This window comes from Entelurus aequoreus, linkage group LG11, assembly GCF_033978785.1.
Source record: "Entelurus aequoreus isolate RoL-2023_Sb linkage group LG11, RoL_Eaeq_v1.1, whole genome shotgun sequence".
Lineage (NCBI taxonomy): Eukaryota > Metazoa > Chordata > Actinopteri > Syngnathiformes > Syngnathidae > Entelurus > Entelurus aequoreus.
Genome location: NC_084741.1, coordinates 67,971,913 through 67,991,912, shown reverse-complemented (window position 1 = coordinate 67,991,912; position 20,000 = coordinate 67,971,913). Strand labels below are relative to the sequence as shown.

At 39.9% G+C, this 20,000-nt stretch overlaps 1 pseudogene; it reads right to left on the bottom strand.

Annotated features, from left to right (window-relative positions):
- Window positions 1-20,000, bottom strand: part of LOC133660405 (sodium/potassium-transporting ATPase subunit alpha-3-like) — a 269,256-nt pseudogene that overhangs the window by 159,340 nt on the left and 89,916 nt on the right.

Sequence of the window (20,000 nt, the reverse complement as noted above, 5' to 3'; positions counted from 1 at the left end):
TAATATCGGCAGGCCGATATTATCGGACATCTCTAATTAAAAGCTCTATATTAGTGCTATAATGAAGGCAACGCATGATGTAGGTATTATTAGCTATATTAGCCTACTATCAAAATGATTTTAAAAGTCTTACATCATGGTTTGCCTTCATTATAACACTTATATAAGATTTTTAAAGTCATTTTAATAGTAGGCTAATGTAGCTAATATAGACACTTACATCATGCGTTGCCTTCATTATAACACGTATATAAGATTTTTAAAGTCATTTTAATAGTAGGCTAATGTAGCTAATATAGACACTTACATCATGCGTTGCCTTCATTATTACACTTACATTAGTGTCTATATTAGCTATATTAGCCTACAATCAAAATTACTTTAAAAGTCTTACATCATGTGTTGCCTTCATTATAACACTTATACAATATTTTTAAAGTCATTTTAATAGTAGGCTAATGTAGCTAATAAAGACACTTACATCATGCGTTGCCTTCATTATAACACGTATATAAGATTTTTAAAGTCATTTTAATAGTAGGCTAATGTAGCTAATATAGACACTTACATCATGCGTTGCCTTCATTATTACACTTACATAAGTGTCTGTATTAGCTATATTAGCCTACAATCAAAATTACTTTAAAAGTCTTATGTAAGTGTTATAATGAAGGCAACGCATGATGTAAGTGTTTATATTAGCTATATTAGCCTACTAGCAAAATGACTTTAAAAGTCTTATATAAGTGTTATAAGGAAGGCAACGCATGATGTAAGGGTCTATATTAGCCTACTATCAAAATGACTTTAAAAGTCCTATACAAGTGTTATAATGAAGGCAACACATGATGTAAGTGTCTATATTAGCTATATTAGCCTACTATCAAAATTACTTTAAAAGTCTTATATAAGTGTTGTAATGAAGGCAACACATGATGTGTCTATATTAGCCTACTATCAAAATGACTTTAAAAGTCTTGTATAAGTGTTATAATGAAGACAACACATGATGTAAGTGTCTATTTTAGCCTACTATCAAAATGACTTTTAAAGTCTTATATAAGTGTTATAATGAAGGCAACACATGCTGTGTTTATTTTAGCCTACCATCAAAATGACTTTAAAAGTCTTATATAAGTGTTATAATGAAGACAACACATGCTGTAAGTGTCTATTTTAGCCTACTAGCAAAATGGCTTTAAAAGTCTTATATAAGTGTTATAATGAAGGCAACACATGCTGTGTCTATTTTAGCCTACTATCAAAATGACTTTAAAAGTCCTATATAAGTGTTATAATGAAGGCAACACATGATGTAAGTGTCTATATTAGCCTACTATCAAAATGACTTTAAAAGTCCTATGTAAGTGTTATAATGAAGACAACGCATGATGTAAGTGTCTATATTAGCTATTTTAGCCTACTATCAAAATGACTTTAAAAGTCCTGTACAAGTGTTATAATGAAGGCAAGGCATGATGTAAGTGTCTATATTAGCTATATTAGCCTACTATATATAAAAGGCTGATGCAAATCTTCGTTGACAGAACTGTTGTGTTAAAACAACACAACATGTTACTGCACACGTCATCTGCCAAATTAGGAGCCTTTGTTTGCTTAGAAGTTGGCTAATATGTTCACTATTTTATTTAAAGCCAACATTGTTTTTTGATTGCAATAAGAAACAGATAAAACGTCATAAAATGTTCTGTGAAAATACAGCCGATCATGACATTTTTTTGTGGTAGCCTTTATTTTGAAAAGTAACGATATACATAATGTTGGTATGGGGCCAACATGATTACATCCTTCCAGCTCTGACACGGCGTGCTGCTGCATAGATTGCAGCTGCATTACAGGCCAGCATGCTGCCTGGAAGGGATGAGATGTAAACAGGACAGTGGAGTCGGAGCTTCGGCCGGCTAATGAGGTGAGAGGTGGGAGGTGCAGGTAAACACAGCAGCTGCTCCAGACCACTCGGGGGGGGGGGGCCTCAAGGCCGCCATCGCTCCGCCGCCGGTGGTCGAGATGATGCATGCGAAGCACACGGCGCCGCCATGAAAATGATTCTCTGATTGCACTCATTTACTGTAGTGCAAGTTACTTCATTATAGGCTGATCACTTGTTCAACCACCTTATTAACGTGCTGAGTGCTCCCCTCATGCAGGGATGTCCACACTTCTTACACTCAGGGCCGCACACTGGAAAATGGTACAAAGCGGTGGCCATTTGAATATTTTTCATTTTCAAAACCAATATGATTTAAAAAATGTAAACCTTAGGGCTCCCTTTTATTTTGGAGAATGATAAGGTCTTAGGGACCCCAAAGGGCCTCAGTCAGTAAAGTGTTAAAATGTAAAGTTAATAATTAGTCGTACAGTAATACTTTTTTTTACTTTCAACTAGGGTATTGGTATAGTACCGCGATACTAATGAATCATATTCGGTACTATACCGCCTCTAAAAAGTCTACTGTAATGATACCAAGTAGAGGAGCGTATCTAGTCAATACTACTATGATTACATCGATATTTTTTAGCATCACACATTTTTTTTCGTTTTTCTTTAAATGAATATTATGTTTATAAACTCAGGGAATATGTCCCTGGACACCGGAGGACTTTTTTTTTTTTTTTTTTTTTTTTTTTAAATCAATCAACAAAACAATACCACAATAATGCAATCCAATTCCAAAACCAAACCCGTCCCAGCAACGTTAAGAATAACAAACAAACCGAGCAATGGAGGACACACAAACATGTCACGGAACAATACAAATGTAGTGAAACAAAAATGAACATTATCGACAACAGCATCAATATTAGTAATTATTTCAAAATAGCAGTGATTAAAAAAAACAAAAACCCTCATTGATATTATCATTAAAAACATTAATACAAATGAATAAAAAATGAGAAATGAACAATAGTGTCACAGTGGCCCCACACCTGCATCACATCTCACAAGCTGGACAACACACTGTGTCCAATATTTTCCACAAAGATATAATAAGTCATATTTTGGTTCATTTAATAGTTGAAACAAATTTAAATAATGGATCCCATATTCCAATATATGACTCATTATTATCTCAACTAAATGCAGTTTGTTCTACTGATATCATCTCCATAGCTTGTGTGTACCAGTCAGTATGAGTTGGACTATCAACAGCTATCCATTTTTTAAATATTACCCTTTTTGTTATTATGCATATTGAAAGAAAAGCATTTTTACTCTTTGATGACACGTTACTAAATCGATGGAGATCCCCAAGAATACAAGTTTGCAGTGTCATTGGGATGTTTATATTAAGGGATGTGATTGCTTCTTTTGTTGTTTTCAACCATAACTCTTTTATTCTCTGACATTCCCACAATAAATGAACAAGAGTTCCCTCAGCTGCCCGACACTTCATACATAACTTGCTGTCTACAACACCAATTTTAAACAGCTGAGAAGATGTAAAATACACAGGAGGACTTAGAATATGACCAATGTATGATCCTGTAACTACTTGGTATCGGATTGATACCTAAATTTGTGGTATCATCCAAAACTAGAGATGTCCGATAATATCGGCCGATATATGCGTTAAAATGTAATATCGGAAATTATCGGCATCGTTTTTTTTATTATCGGTATCGTTTTTTTGTTGGTTTTTTTTGTTTTATTAAATCAACATAAAAAACACAAGATACACTTACAATTAGTACACCAACCCAAAAAACCTCCCTCCCCATTTACACTCATTCACACAAAAGGGTTGTTTCTTTCTGTTATTAATATTCTGGTTCCTACATTATATATCAATATATATCAATACAGTCTGCAAGGGATACAGTCCGTAAGCACACATGACTGTGCGTGCTGCTGGTCCACTAATAGTACTAACCTTTAACACTTAATTTTACTCATTTTCATTCATTACTAGTTTCTATGTAACTGTTTTTATATTGTTGTACTTTCTTTTTTATTCAAGAAAATGTTTTAAATTTATTTATCTTATTTTACTAATTTTAAAAAAAAGTACCTTATCTTCACCATACCTGGTTGTCCAAATTAGGCATAATAATGTGTTAATTCCACGACTGCATATATCGGTTGATATCGGTATCGGTTGATATCGGTATCGGTAATTAGAGAGTTGGACAATATCGGAATATCGGATATCGGCAAAAAGCCATTATCGGACATCCCTATCCAAAACTAATGTAAAGCAGCCAAACAACAGAAGAATAAGTGATTATTACATTTTAACAGAAGTGTAGATAAAATAATGTTAAAATGAAACAGGAAATGAACAAGTAGATTAATAATTCATTTTCTACCACTTGTCCTTAATAATTTTGACAAAATAATAGAATGGTAAATGCCACAATATGTTACTGAATATGTCAGCAGACTAAATTAGGAGTATTTATTTGTTTTTTTGCATTTTTGGTCCAATATGGCTCTTTCAACATGTTGGGTTGCCGACCCCTGGGTTAGGGTTAAGACTAAAGTTCCCTAGGATCCTAAAGACCCCCACTCATAAATGTTAAAAATAGGTCATATACCAATACAGATCATTTTTGCTTTCAATGCTTAAATCTCTGGATCAATTTCACATATTTCCGTCGATTATAAGATTTGATTATTTTTTGAGCAATGCCAGTTTTAAAGTACAAAGCCTGCATGGCAGCTTTGTGTTATTACTGTCAAAATTGCAGCATGTTCTCGTTACATTTCTTTTACTCCTTTATTCCACCTTTTATGGGGTTTTTTTTGTAATAGTAATGTGCCGCTGGCCGTTAAAAAAAATGAGCTGCGGTCCGCAAATGGCCCCGGGGCCTCACCTTGGACACTCCTGAACTAATGCTTGTTTTTGTTCTCACGCATACACGGAGCACTAAGAGCAGAAAAAGAAGGATTACTGACAGACAAAGCTGCTCGTCTCAAAATTGGATGCAGTCTCTGACTCGCCAGGCTCCTTTGCAGCCATCATCAATCATTTTCAACTCCACGTTGGATCGGCTTTCTTGGGGAAAAAGTCCCAAAAATCAAAAGTCCACTGTTTTGTAACGCAGGCGACATACTCGGTTATTGACCAATATGATGATTAAGTACGCAGATGATCGCGTAAGAACATGATGCTCGTGGTCTCAGGAGTTATGGGCCTAAATTTATGTCCTTCTTTGACCTTGGGTGTGTGAATGTGGGAGTCATTGAGTAAATGTGATGCATATTGTAAAGCGCTTTGGGTATCATACCAGATAGGGTTGTACGGTATACCGGTACTGGTGTAGTATCGCGGTACTAATGAATCAAAACCGATACTATACTCTGTTTGAAAAGTACCGGATCCCGGGCATGACGGCGCGTCGTCGTCACGTCGTGACATTGCTGGTTTTACGAGCAGAGGAGCATGTTCGGCAGCGCACAATCACGGAGTCATCATCGGCGGTCACTCGAACGAGTATGACGATCCTCCTGGTAGGGGTGTATCCCTTTATGGACGATGCCTGTGCGTGACTTAGTTTAACGTGGGGAAACTGGTGCACAGACCACACGATCCTTGACAGAATTGGGTCAGGGTCCAGTGGCATGGAGTCCAAGACGACCGGGGACCCTTTTCTGCTGCAGCCTTCTCCCGCCATTGCAGCCGTTGTGGTAGTTCTTAAATCTACCGTCTTCCCCCTGAGGTCTTCCCCGTATCCCGGGCTAGGGGGCAGTCAGGTACTAGGCCTTTGCCAAGGGTCACCTGGGGTAACAGTAGTAAAGGGGTTAACCTCCTAGTGCCCCAAGACCCCATTGATTGATTGATTGAGACTTTTATTAGTAGGTTGCACAGTGAAGTACATATTCCGTACAATTGACCACTAAATGGTAACACCCGAATAAGTTTTTCAACTTGTTTAAGTCGGGGTCCACTTAAATTGATTCATGATACAGATATATACTATCATATATACTATCATCATAATACAGTCATCACACAAGATAATCACATTGAATTATTTACATTATTTACAATCAGGGGTGTGGAGGGGGGGGGGGGTATGGACATCAAGTAGTGGACATAGAGAGAGAGAGAGAGAGAGAGAGAGAGAGAGAGAGAGAGAGAGAGAGAGAGAGAGAGAGAGAGAGAGATCAGAAGGCATAAGAAAAAGTATCTGCATTTGATTGTTTACATTTGATTATTAGCAATCCGGGGAGGGTGTTAGTTTAGGGTTGTAGCTGCCTGGAGGTGAACTTTTATTGCGGTTTTGAAGGAGGATAGAGATGCCCTTTCTTTTATACCTGTTGGGAGCGCATTCCACATTGATGTGGCATAGAAAGAGAATGAGTTAAGACCTTTGTTAGTTCGGAATCTGGGTTTAACGTGGTTAGTGGAGCTCCCCCTAATAGAAGAGCCTCCACTGCCTGATGCACTTTAACGTCATGCCCAGGACACAATCACGGAGTACTTACAAGCAGACACAGTGTGTAGACAGAAAAGGGAGAACGGACGCATTTTGGCCTAAAAACTAACAACAAAGGTGAAGTTATAACACTGAAACGCCCTCAGGAATAGGTGCCTTAAGACATGGCTAGCTAGCTAGCGGCGAACGTCCATCCGCACTCTTTTATTCTCTGACATTCCCACAATAAATGAACAGGAGTTCCCTCAGCTGCCCGACGCTTCAGACATAACTTGCTATCTACTGCACCAATTTTAATCCCATTCTTAAAAAAACCTCATCTTGGTCCGGTGGAGCCTATATATCAAAAATCATGGACAAAGTGGTAGCTAAGCAGCGAACCTCATTTTTGGAACAGCATGATTTTTATGATAAATACCAATCTGGCTTTAGGTAATTTCACTCCACCGAAACTGCTCTTTTGAAAGTTTCCAGTGACGTGATGATGTCCGCTGACTCTGGTCGCTACACGGTTTTGGTTTTGCTCGGTTTGACATCTGCCTTTAAAGGCCTACTGAAAGCCACTACTACCGACCACGCAGTCTGATAGTTTATATATCAATGATGAAATCTTAACATTGCAACACATGCCAATACGGCCGGGTTAACTTATAAAGTGACATTTTAAATTTCCCGCTAAACTTCCGGTTGAAAACGTTTATGTATGATGACGTATGCGCGTGACGTCAATCGTTGAGACGGAAGTATTCGGTCGGCCCCATTGAATCCTATACAAAAAGCTCTGTTTTCATCTTAAAATTCCACAGTATTCTGGACATCTGTGTTGGTGAATCTTTTGCAATTTGTTTAATGAACAATGAAGCGCTCCACCTCTCGCACCAGCTCAGGCTCCTTCCCTACCAGCGTAGAGACGTTCCACATCCCGAAAGTCAGCCTCTGCTGCCCCGAATTGGTCCGTCTGGAGCCTCCACTTTCACTGCCATCCACTTGGCAGCGCACCCGACCCCACTGGTTCCGACCGCGGGTGGTGGGCCCACGTGGCGGAGAAGATGGTGTGTCCACGTAGCCTCTTCGGGCTGTGCCCGGCCGGGCTCCGTGGCTAGCCCGGCCACCAGGCGCTCGCTGACGAGCCCTACCTCCGGGCCTAGCTCCGGAGGAGGGCCCCGGGCTTCCTCCGGGCCGGGTAACGCATCCTCTTTTAGTTTGGTTCATGGGGGGTATCGTAACCCTGATGGGGGGGGTGCATTCGGGTGCTACACCTTGCCCAAGGGTGACCCGGAACTATGTAAGGCAGGGGCGTTCAACTCCCTGAGGCTTAATACAAGCCCACATACCAAAGAGATGAGCCTGAAGGCAAAGCTCTCGGTCTACTGAGCTATCTACATTCCTACTCTCACCTATGGTCATGAAGTGTGGGTAATGACCGAAAGAATAAGATCGCGGATACAAGCGGCCGAAATGAGTTTCCTCAGAAGGGTGGCTGGCATCTCCCTTAGAAATAGGGTGAGAAGTGCAGTCACCCGAGAGAGACTCGGAGTAGAGCCGCTGCTCCTTCGCTTGGAAAGGAGCCAGCTTAGGTGGTTCGGGCATCTCGTGCGGATGCCTCACGAGCGTCTCCCTAGGGAGGTCCTCGTTGCACGTCCCACTGGGAGGAGACCCCGCGGCAGACCAAGGACCAGATGGGGGGATTACATCTCCTCTCTGGCCTGGGAACGCTTCGGGATTCTCCAGGAGGAAGTCGCAAATGTTGCTCTGGAGAGGGAAGTCTGGGGGTCTCTGCTGGAGCTGTTGTCCCCGCGACCCGATTCCGGATGAAGACTGCAAAGAAGAAAGTTGTAGGTGGAATCGGTGTATTAGCGGCGGACTACATCAACACAACCAGGAGGACTTTGAGATGGATAGCAGACGCGCTAGCCGGCGACCTCACCTTGACTTCCTCCGTCTCCGGGCCGCCGGCCGCATCTATGATCGGGTGAAGTCTTTCGTCGCTCCATCGATCGCTGGAACGCAGGTGAGCACGGGTGTTGATGAGCAGATGAGGGCTGGCTGGCGTAGGTGGAGCGCTAATGTTTTTAGCATAGCTCTGTGAGGTCCCGTTGCTAAGTTAGCAACAGCATTGTTAAGCTTCGCCAGCCTGGAAAGCATTACCGTGTATTTACAGGTCCATGGTTTAATAGTATTGTTGATCTTCTGTCTATCCTTCAAGTCAGGGGTTTATTTATTTTGTTTCTATCTGCATTTAAGCACGATGCTATCACGTTAGCTCCGTAGCTAAAGAGCTTCGCTGATGTATTGTCGTGGAGATAAAAGTCACTGGGAATGTCCATTTCGCGTTCTCGACTCTCATTTTCAAGAGGATATAGTATCTGAAGTGGTTTAAAACACAAATTTGTGATCCACAATAGAAAAAGGAGAGAGTGTGGAATCCAATGAGCCCTTGTACCTAAGTTACGGTCAGAGCGAAAAAAGATACGTCCTGCACTGCACTCTAGTCATTCACTTTCACGTTCCTCATCCACGAATCTTTCATCCTCGCTCAAATTAATGGGGTAATCGTCGCTTTCTCGGTCCGAATCTCTCTCGCTGCATTGAAAACAATAGGAAAATGTGAGCAGCCCTTCCTCCTGTGACGTCACGCTACTTCCGGTACAGGCAAGGCTTTTTTTTAATCAGAGACCAAAAGTTGCAAACTTTATGGTCGTCGTTCTATACTAAATCCTTTCAGCAAAAATATGGCAATATCGCGAAATGATCAAGTATGACACATAGAATGGATCTGCTATCCCCGTTTAAATTTTGAAAAATCATTTCAGTAGGTCTTTAATACTGTGGATCACAGTATGCTGATTGATCGACTCAAATCTGGGATGGGGTTTTCTGGTGCTGTTCGTGGTTTACTTCTTACATAAATGGAAGAACTTTTAATGTTGATTTTAATAATGTAATGTCCAATGTGTCCAACCTGTCATGTGGTGTGGCCCAGGGTTTATTTTTGTTGTACCTGATGCCGCTTGGTAGGATTATCCGTAGTTTAAAAAAAATGTTCTTATCAATCAATCAAAGTTTTTTATATAGCCCTTAATCACAAGTGTCTTAAAGAGCTGCACAAGCCACAACAATCCCACATCAGCGCAAGAAAAAACTCAACCCAATGGGAACAACGAGAATCCTTAGAGAGGACCGCAGATGTGGGGAACCCCCCCTGGGAGACCGGTGCAATGGATGGCAGTATAAGTGTCCACATAAGCGGCCATAAGACCCCAATTCAGTAGTGTACACAATTTTGGAAATAGAGCTAAAAGGTGCTGTCCACGCATGTGGCCAACTAAGCCTTTAGAGGTTGACCAACATTAAATCACAGCAGCGTAGTAGGCCTAAGTATTCATTTAAACAAGGCAAAGGTTTATTTAGCAAGTGTATTAAATATGTTTGGCCACTGTAACATTACACACAGTTTGACCAGTAACACTGTGTTTGAATATAGGAAAATAACACACTGTACTTTAATACAGCCTGGTAGCAACATTTTACAGTGCATGCAGAGCTCCATAGATAAAGCTATGCCATCTTGGGGCGCTCATTTAAAATGAATGTTGCCTACAGCCACTGCCGTTGATGCTAATGACTTAGCTAGAAAAAAAAACCTGGCTTTAATTCCAGCAGGCTTTCCTCCGTCAAAAGCAAGCAAAACAATCTGGAACCTTGTGTCATTGACAGTGTCGCGTCCATCTTGTTCCACACTAAACTACTCCTGAGCCTGAGCTCAGTCACAAAGAATACATCAAAGTATTTGACAGACTGTCATCTTTTATCCATCAGACTATAAGTAGACGTCTTCTGGCTGTCAGTCCGTTGGTGTTGTGTTCATAGTGGATGTTGTGTATTGTTCTTGTCCTTCTCAACTCCAAGAAAACTTGGTTTTTGTTTGCAAAGACTATTTAGTGTATGGATCATTCGTTCCTGACATGCGTCACACTAAAAACATAGAAGATAGTCACATTAGGGGAAAAGCTGAATTTGATCTTTTTTATGATTTTAAAGGCCTACTGAAATTAATTTTTTTTATTTAAACGGGGATAGCAGATCTATTCTATGTGTCATACTTGATCATTTCGCGATATTGCCATATTTTTGCTGAAAGGATTTAGTATAGAACAACGACGATAAAGATTGCAACTTTTGGTATCTGATAAAAAAAAGGCTTGCACCTACCGGAAGTAGCGTGACGTAGTCAGTTGAACATATACGCAAAGTTCCCTATTGTTTACAATGATGGCCGCATGAAGTGAGAGAGATTCGGACCGAGAAAGCGACAATTTCCCCATTAATTTGAGCGAGGATGAAAGATTTGTGGATGAGTAAAGTGCAAGTGAAGGACTAGTGGGGAGTTGAAGCTATTCAGATAGGGAAGATGCTGTGAGAGCCGGGGGTGACCTGATATTCAGCTGGGAATGACTACAACAGTAAATAAACACAAGACATATATATACTCTATTAGCCACAACACAACCAGGCTTATATTTAATATGCCACAAATTAATCCTGCATAAAAACACCTGCGTGTTTGTTATGCTAGCTCCTAGCTCCTCTGCTAGCTCCTAGCTCCATAGAACACGCCAATACAATTCAAACACCTGATCAACACACACAATCACTCAGCCCAAAAGACCGTTCACCTAACCTAAGGTTCATAAAGCTTATATATTTTTAAAAAGTTACGTACATGACGCGCACGTACGGTCAAGCTATCAAATGTTTAGCAGCCAAGGCTGCATACTCACGGTACCTGATATTCAGCTGGGAATGACTAAAACAGTAAATAAACACAAGACATATATATACTCTATTAGCCACAACACAACCAGGCTTATATTTAATATGACACAAATTAATCCTGCATAAAAACACCTACGTCTTTGTTATGCTAGCTCCTAGCTCCTATGCTAGCTCCTAGCTCCATAGAACACGCCAATACAATTCAAACACCTGATCAACACACACAATCACTCAGCCCAAAAGACCGTTCACCTAACCCAAGGTTCATAAAGCTTATATATTTAAAAAAAGTTACGTACATACGCAAAAAAAAGTTGCGCACATACGGTCAAGCGATCAAATGTTTAGAAGCCAAAGCTGCATACTCACAGTAGCACGTCTGCGTCTTTGTCATCCAAATCAAAGTAATCCTGGTAAGAGTCTGTGTTGTCCCAGTTCTCTACAGGCGTCTGTGTATCGAAGTCAAAAGTCCTCCTGGTTAGAGTCTCTGTTATCCGAGTTCTTCCATCTTGACTGCATCTTTCGGGAATGTAAACAAAGAAGCGCCGGCTGTGTACTGTTGTGGCTGACTACGTTCGAAAAATACGTCCATTTCGCACCGACAACTTTCTTCTTTGCTTGCTCAGCTTCCTTCTCCATAATGCAATGAACATGATTGCAACAGACTCACGAACACAGATGTCCAGAATACTGTGGAATTATGAAATGAAAACAGAGCTTTTTCGTATTGGCTTCAATGTGGAAGGCATACCCGTGTTCGCCGGGCTACGTCACGCGCATACGTCATCCTCAGAGGCGTTTCGAACCGGAAGTTTAGCGGCAAATTTAAAATGTCACTTTATAAGTTAACCCGGCCGTATTGGCATGTGTTATAATGTTAAGATTTCATCATTGATATATAAACTATCAGACTGCGTGGTCGGTAGTAGTGGCTTTCAGTAGGCCTTTAAGGCATTTTACAAATATAGAGTGCAGGGCAGCGACAAAAAAGTTGAGGGTATGTCTATGTCTATCAAGCTCAATGTTCTGATGTTTAAATGTTAGTTGTCTGGTTGTAGTTGTGTCTGCGCTTGTGTTTTTGTTCTGTTGTTTTTGTGTATGTTAAGAAAGCAATGATGCACTGTGCCCAAGACAAATTTCCCCGCAGGGACAATAACGTTGAACCTTGGGTACTAAAAAGTGGCTTTTGAGTACTGCTATCTGTAATAAATTCCTTAAAGTGTCATATGAATGCATATGGTTCATATTTGCATATATTAAGCACTGTAATACAGATTGAAAGCGAGGGTGTGATGCAGTCCATTTTCCCTGTGTTGGCTTTGTTTTCGGTCAGGTTTCAGTTTTTTTGTTTTTTAGATCAGATTTCCTTTCCAAAAGCAATTTAATTAACCACTGAATTGAGTTTTTACCAGGAAAACACTGTTAATGACCGAAGAGCGGTTTTCTTAACCCAGCTTGTGCACTAAAATGCAAGATACAGGACAATACATGCCATTCTGTGTCTGGTATTATAAACTCGTGCATACTTTAATGTGTTGTATTAAAACTTCTACAGCTCTTTTAAAGACCTAACAGCACGTTTATTAACATAACCCAGCCTGTGTACTAGAATGCAAGAGACAGGACACTCAATATGTGCCATTATGTACAATGTATTTAAATCTCATCCATACTGTAATGTGTTGTATCAAGTTGCTTTAATGACCTAAGAGTGCTTTACTTAACATAACCTGGCCTGTTGCACGAGAATGCAAGAGACAGGACGCTCAACATGTGCTATTCTTTATACGGTATTTTTACATTATTGTTTGTACCAATGCTTTCACAGCTGCTTTGTTAATGACCTAACACTGTTTTTCTTAACATAACCCAGCCCGATTACTAGAATGCGGGAGACAGTACACTCAATATGTGCGACTCTATGTAGTATTTTAATTAAATGCACACTTTTTAATGTGTTGAAATAAAATACATGCAGCTAATTTGAAGACCTAACAGCACTTATCTTAACAATACCCAGCCTGTGGACTAGAATGCAAGAGACAGGACGCTCAACGTGTGCTATTCTCTATATGGTATTTTAACACACTTTTCATTTTTTGTACCAATGCTTTCACAGCTGCTTTGTTGATGACCTAACATTGTTTTTCTTAACATAACCCAGCCCAAGCACTAGAATGCAGGAGACCGTACACTCAATATGTGCCACTCTTTATATAGTATTAATTTAATGTGTTTTAATAAAATACATGCAGCTAATTTTGAAGACCTACCAGCGCTTATCTTAACAATACCCAACCTGTGGACGAGAATGCAAGAGACAGGGACGCTCATCATGTGCTATTCTGTATATGTTTTTTTAACACACTTTTAATTTGTTGTACCAATGCTTTCACAGCTGCTTTGTTGATGACCTAACATTGTTTTTCTTAACATAACCCAGCCCGAGTACTAGAGTGCAGGAGACAGTACACTCAATATGTGCCACTCTTTATATAGTATTAATTGTAATAAAATATATACAGCTAATTTTGAAGACCTAACAGCGCTTATCTTAACAATACCCACCCAACCTGTGGGATTAGAATGCAAGAGACAGGGTGCTCAAGATCTGCCATTCTTGTTTACTTGAATGTGTTGTATTCGGCACCGGTTTACATCTCCGTCTACTTGCTTCATGTTTTATTCCACCTCTGTACTTGCACTGCAACACATGATTCATGTCCCGAGTGGACGCGTGCATTTGGCTAATGCAACCTTGCACTATCGTCTTCTTTCTTTCCTTCTTTCTTTCTTTCTTTCTTTCTTTCTTCCTTTCTTATTTTCTTCCTTCCATCCTTCCTTCCTTTCTGCTGGCTGCAGCCGAGCCATCCGGTGCCAGCGTAAAGTGGACTGTAAATATTGACAAGGAGACGGGCGAGAGGCGCACGGCGACCTTGTCGGGGCGGCAAAGAGAGTGGAAGCGGGAGTGAGGGATGGATGGATGGATGGATGGATGGATGGAGAGAGAGAGAGAGAGAGAGAGAGAGTTCCTGCCTTCTCCCAAGGCAAATGAGTGTGTTGTGATGCACTGTGGCAGGGACCACACTGTCTCCCCAGAGAGGGAGAGGCGCCACATGCATACACAACAAGCAGAGTTCCCCATGACCACCACACAGCTTTTTAAAATGTCACAACACACACACACACACACACACACACAGACACACACACACATGCTCAGTGTCGGTGGCATGAATGTAAAGCTTAAACAGTTGGAATCACAGCTGATTAGACATTACAAGCATCACTGAGCTCACACACAATCATTCCCTTCATTTACATGTTGAGTCACGGTGCCGTCTGCTAGTTGTCCAATCAGATTGTTTGTTCTTTCTCCATAAAATGTAACGGCATCCGGTTTGTTTGATAATAATTCACCGGAACATTTGAGGTCGAAATGACTATGAAGTTGTTAATCAGGGAAATTGGAGAAAATATTACAGCGAAATAAAGTAGGTACTGCCTGTGAAGTCTTTCAAGGGGAACTGCCCTTTTTTTTTTTTTGGAATTTTGCCTATCGTTTATAGTCCTTACAAAAGACAAAGAACACATGTTTTGTCTGCATTCTAAAGATGAAAAAAACGCTTGTAAGATGCGGCTAATGAGAGCAATCCATTTAGCCTTTAAATCACTTTAAAAATGCATTAAAAACCGCCAACAATACCTAATTTACGTACCGTAACCTGGATAATAACCAAGCTGTAGTGCAGGCCTGGGCAATTATTTTGACTTCGGGGGGCCACATTTAGAGGAAAACATGTGTCTGGGGGCCGGTATATCTATCTATCTATGTATATATATATATATATATATATATATATATATATATATATATATATATATATATATATATATATATATACCAGGGGTCGGCAACCCGCGGCTCTAGAGCCGCATGCGGCTCTTTAGCGCCACCCTAGTGGCTCTCTGAAACTTTTTTAAAAATGTATGAAAAATGGAAAAAGATGAGGGTAAAAAAAATTATTGTTTTAATATGGTTTCTGTAGGATGACAAACATGACACAAACCTCCCTAATTGTTATAAATCACACTGTTTGTATTAAAAATGCGAGTATTTGGCAAGCGCCGTTTTGTCCTACTAATTTTGGCGGTCCTTGAACTCACCTTAGTTGTTACATGTATAACTTTCTCCGACTTTCTAGGACGTGTTTTATGCCACTTCTTTTTCTGTCTCATTTTGTCCACCACACTTTTAACATGCGTGAATGCACAAAGGTGAGTTTTGTTGATGTTATTGACTTGTGTGGAGTGCTAATCAGACATATTTGGTCACTGCATGACTGCAAGCTAATCGATGCTAACATGCTATTTAGGCTAACAAAGGTCTTAACTCATTCTCTTTCTATGCCACATCAATGTGGAATGCGCTCCCAACAGGTATAAAAGAAAGGGCATCTCTATCCTCCTTCAAAACCGCAATAATAGTTCACCTCCAGGCAGCTACAACCCTAAACTAACACCCTCCCCGGATTGCTAATAATCAAATGTAAACAATCAAATGCAGATACTTTTTCTTTTCTTATGCCTTCTGATCTCTCTCTCTCTCTCTCTCTCTCTCTCTCTCTCTCTCTCTCTCTCTCTCTCTCTCTCTCTCTCTCTATGTCCACTACTTGATGTCCATACCCCCCCCCCCCCACCCCCCCCCCACCCCTCAATGTGATTATCTTGTGTGATGACTGTATTATGATGATAGTATATATGATAGTATATATCTGTATCATGAATCAATTTAAGTGGACCCCGACTTAAACAAGTTGAAAAACTTATTCGGGTGTTACCATTTAGTGGTCAATTGTACGGAATATGTACTTCACTGTGCAACCTACTAATAAAAGTCTCAATCAATCAATCAATATATATATATATATATATAAAACTATAAATATACGCACACACACATAAACTGTGACAATCTGCTGTACAATATGTGTGTGTTTGGGTCAGGCCTGGCCCTAACCAATATGGCGCAACTAGGCAAGATTTTAGGTGGCGCTGTGCAGTCTGGTTGCTAAGTTAGCTTCAATGGCGTCGTTAGCACAGCATTGTTAACCTTCGCCAGCCTGGAAAGCATTAACCGTGTATTTACATGTCCACGGTTTAATAGTATTGTTGATTTTCTATCTATACTTCCCGTCAGGGGTTTATTTCTTTTGTTTCTATATGCAGTTAAAGCAAGATGCTATCACGTTAGCTCGTAGCTAAAGCATTTCGCCGATGTATTGTCGTGGAGATAAAAGGCACTGAATGTCCATTTCGCGTTCTCGACTCTCATTTTCAAGAGGATATAGTATCCCAGGTGGTTTGAAATACAAATCTGTGATCCACAATAGAAAAAGGAGAGTGTGGAATCCAATGAGCCAGCTTGTACCTAAGTTACGGTCAGAGCGAAAAAGATACGTCCATCACTGCCTCTCAAGTCCTTCACTGTAACGTTCCTCATCTACGAATCTTTCATCCTCGCTCAAATTAATGGGGTAATCGTCACTTTCTCGGTCCGAATCTCTCTCGCTCCATTGTAACAACGGGGAATTGTGAGGAATACTAGCTCCTGTGACGTCACGCTACTTCCGCTACAGGCAAGGCTTTTTTTTTATCAGCGAGCAAAAGTTGCAAACTTTATCGTCGATTTTCTCTACTAAATCCTTTCAGCAAAAATATGGCAATATCGCGAAATGATCAAGTACGACACATAGAATGGATCTGCTATTCCCGTTTAAATAAAAAAAAATCATTTCAGTAGGCCTTTAAGTAAGTCATCCAAAACATCTGAAAGTGATGCTTGCACCCCCCACACGCCGTTTTTTGGTTTACATCGATACTTTTTTCAGAAAAGTGATGCTAAATGAGTAGCGTGCGAGTATCGATATATCGATACCACAGGATCGATACACACATCCCTAATGTGAATGTTTTAAGTTGAACTAAATGTGATCTCTGAAAGGAGTACTGATTCTTTCCAAAGCGTGGCCCCAATACTAGTACACAGCTCACGGAAAAACAAGATTTCCTTTGTCATTTTCATTGTGAGTGGGCCAAATTACTAAATAATCTCATAGAAATGACTGCTGTCATTTGATTAATAGGACATTTATTATTAAGTCAGGTTTGGGACAGGTGTGATGCTGGTGTGGCCACAGTGTTGCTGAGGGGAGTTCTGGGTCTGCTCAGACACATGACAAATTAGAGGTACCACTGGTGCAAGTGGTGTAGGCGGGCTTTCATTTTCTTCACCTGCATGACCGTGAGGAAGGTTAAAATGCTACCTAAAACGTCGGTTGGACAGTTTATGAAGATGTTTGTTGACGATGATGGATCGTTGTTGTGTCCATTGTTGTTTACAATGGGAAAAGATGCTCGGAAATATACTTTTGGTGTTTGAATTTAGAGGTTTCCACCATGTTGGGTGAAAGACAGCAGCACACTGCGGCACATGTATTGATTGTGAATAATTTACTAGTGTGTGTGTGTGTGTGTATCCTCTCTCTCTCGGTTGACTTTATATATTTTGCTTCTCCTCCACACACTCACAATGCACTGTATATCCCTGCCGGTTTTTTTTCTCCACACGGCTCATTATTCGGGTGCCCGTATCCTCATGCGGCTCAGGCGGAGTGAATGCATCAATAGATTTGTAGGGTTGTGCCCGGTTAACCTCCAATCTAAAGGCTAGGATTTCTCTTAGTGAGCAATGAGATTACACGCGCTGTTCTTTGACTTAATCTCCTTCAGAGGCCATCAATTTATTCCGTCCTAATCTCATCTCCAGGCTCTGTGCGAGCCTCGTGTTGTCTCCATGCCAGGCCCGTCTCTCACTGTGGGGAGGCTTTGCACAAGCAACAGACAATTTATTGGGGGGGGAAACAAATACATGGATTTGAAGGAACGTCACGTGTGTACACTTGCGTAACTCAACATGTCCGAAAAGAAGTAGGGAGAGTCAGAGGTTATGCATTCCCGACATGTTTGGATATCACCATTTTCTTCTAATAGGGAGGGATAAGAATAGGGAATGTGTAGCAATAGATAGCTGAGGGATTAGAAAAAAGTGGTGCTTATTGATTTATTTAAAGCAGGGGTCCCCAAACCTTTTGACTCGGGGGCTACATTGGGTTAAAACAACTTGGTCGGGGGCTGGGCTGCATGTGTATATATATATATATATATATATTTTTTTTTTTTTTTTTTTAATATATATATATATATTTTTTTATTTTTATTTTTTTTTTATGTGTACTTTACCACTTTTTTTTAAATTTAAACAGTTTTTATAATAAATGTTTTTTATTTTTATTTTTTTCATTATTATTATTTTATTTTATTTATTATATGTGCTCAGTGGCCTTGTGGTTAGAGTGTCCGCCCTGAGATCGGTAGGTCTTGAGTTCAAACCGAGTCATACCAAAGACTATAAAAATGGGAGCCATTACCTCCCTGCTTGGCACTCAGCATCAAAGGTTGGAATCGGGGGTTAAATCACCAAAATGATTCCAGAGCGTGGCCGCCGCTGCTGCTCACTGCTCCCCTCACCTCCCAGGGGGTGGAACAAGGGTGATGGGTCAAATGCAGAGGGTAATTTCACCACACCTAGTGTGTGTGTGTGTGACTATCAGTGGTGCATTAACTTTAACTTTAAATAACGTACCATAAATTCAATGAAAAAAATAATATAAAATGATGGTTCTCTGCATTATTATTCTTCTATATCAGGGGTGTCAAACGTACGGCCCGAGGGCCGGATCAGGCCCGCGAACAGGTTTTATCCGGCCCGCGGGATGAGTTTGCCAAGTATAAAAATTAACCGGAAATTTTTTAATGAAAGAAACAGCTGTTCTAAATGTGTCCACTGGATGTCGCAATAACAATTCTTTGTATCTTTGTAGATGACGCTACATATGTACAAAATAAAGCACATGATGTTAGTGCACCAGTCGAGGTAAATGATCCAACTACATAAATAACATCCTGTAATTTGATTTTGATTAGGGATGTCCGATAATGGCTTTTTGCCGATATCCGATATGCCGATATTGTCCAACTCTTTAATTACCGATACCGATATCAACCGATACCGATATCAACCGATACCGATATCAACCGATATATACAGTCGTGGAATTAACACATTATTATGCCTAATTTGGACAACCAGGTATGGTGAAGATAAGGTACTTTTAAAAAAAATGAATCAAATAAAATAAGATAAATAAATTAAAAACATTTTCTTGAATAAAAAAGAAAGTAAAACAATATAAAAACAGTTACATAGAAACTAGTAATTAATGAAAATTTGTAAAATTAACTGTTAAAGGTTAGTACTATTAGTGGACCAGCAGCACTCACAATCATGTGTGCTTACGGACTGTATCCCTTGCAGACTGTATTGATATATATTGATATATAATGTAGGAACCAGAATATTAATAACAGAAAGAAACAACCCTTTTGTGTGAATGAGTGTAAATGGGGTGGGTTGGTGCACTAATTGTAAGTGTATCTTGTGTTTTTTATGTGGATTTAATTTTTTTTTTTAAATGATACTGATAATAAAAAAACGATACCGATAATTTCCGATATTACATTTTAACGCATTTATCGGACATGTCTAATTTTGATATAATTTTTTTATCTTGATTAACACCAATGAGTTGACTGATGAACATTATCACATCATTTATTCAGAAAATATAAATAACGACAATAAACTATTAATCGCAACATGTAAGTGTAAAAAAAACCAAAAAAAACAACATTATGATTTT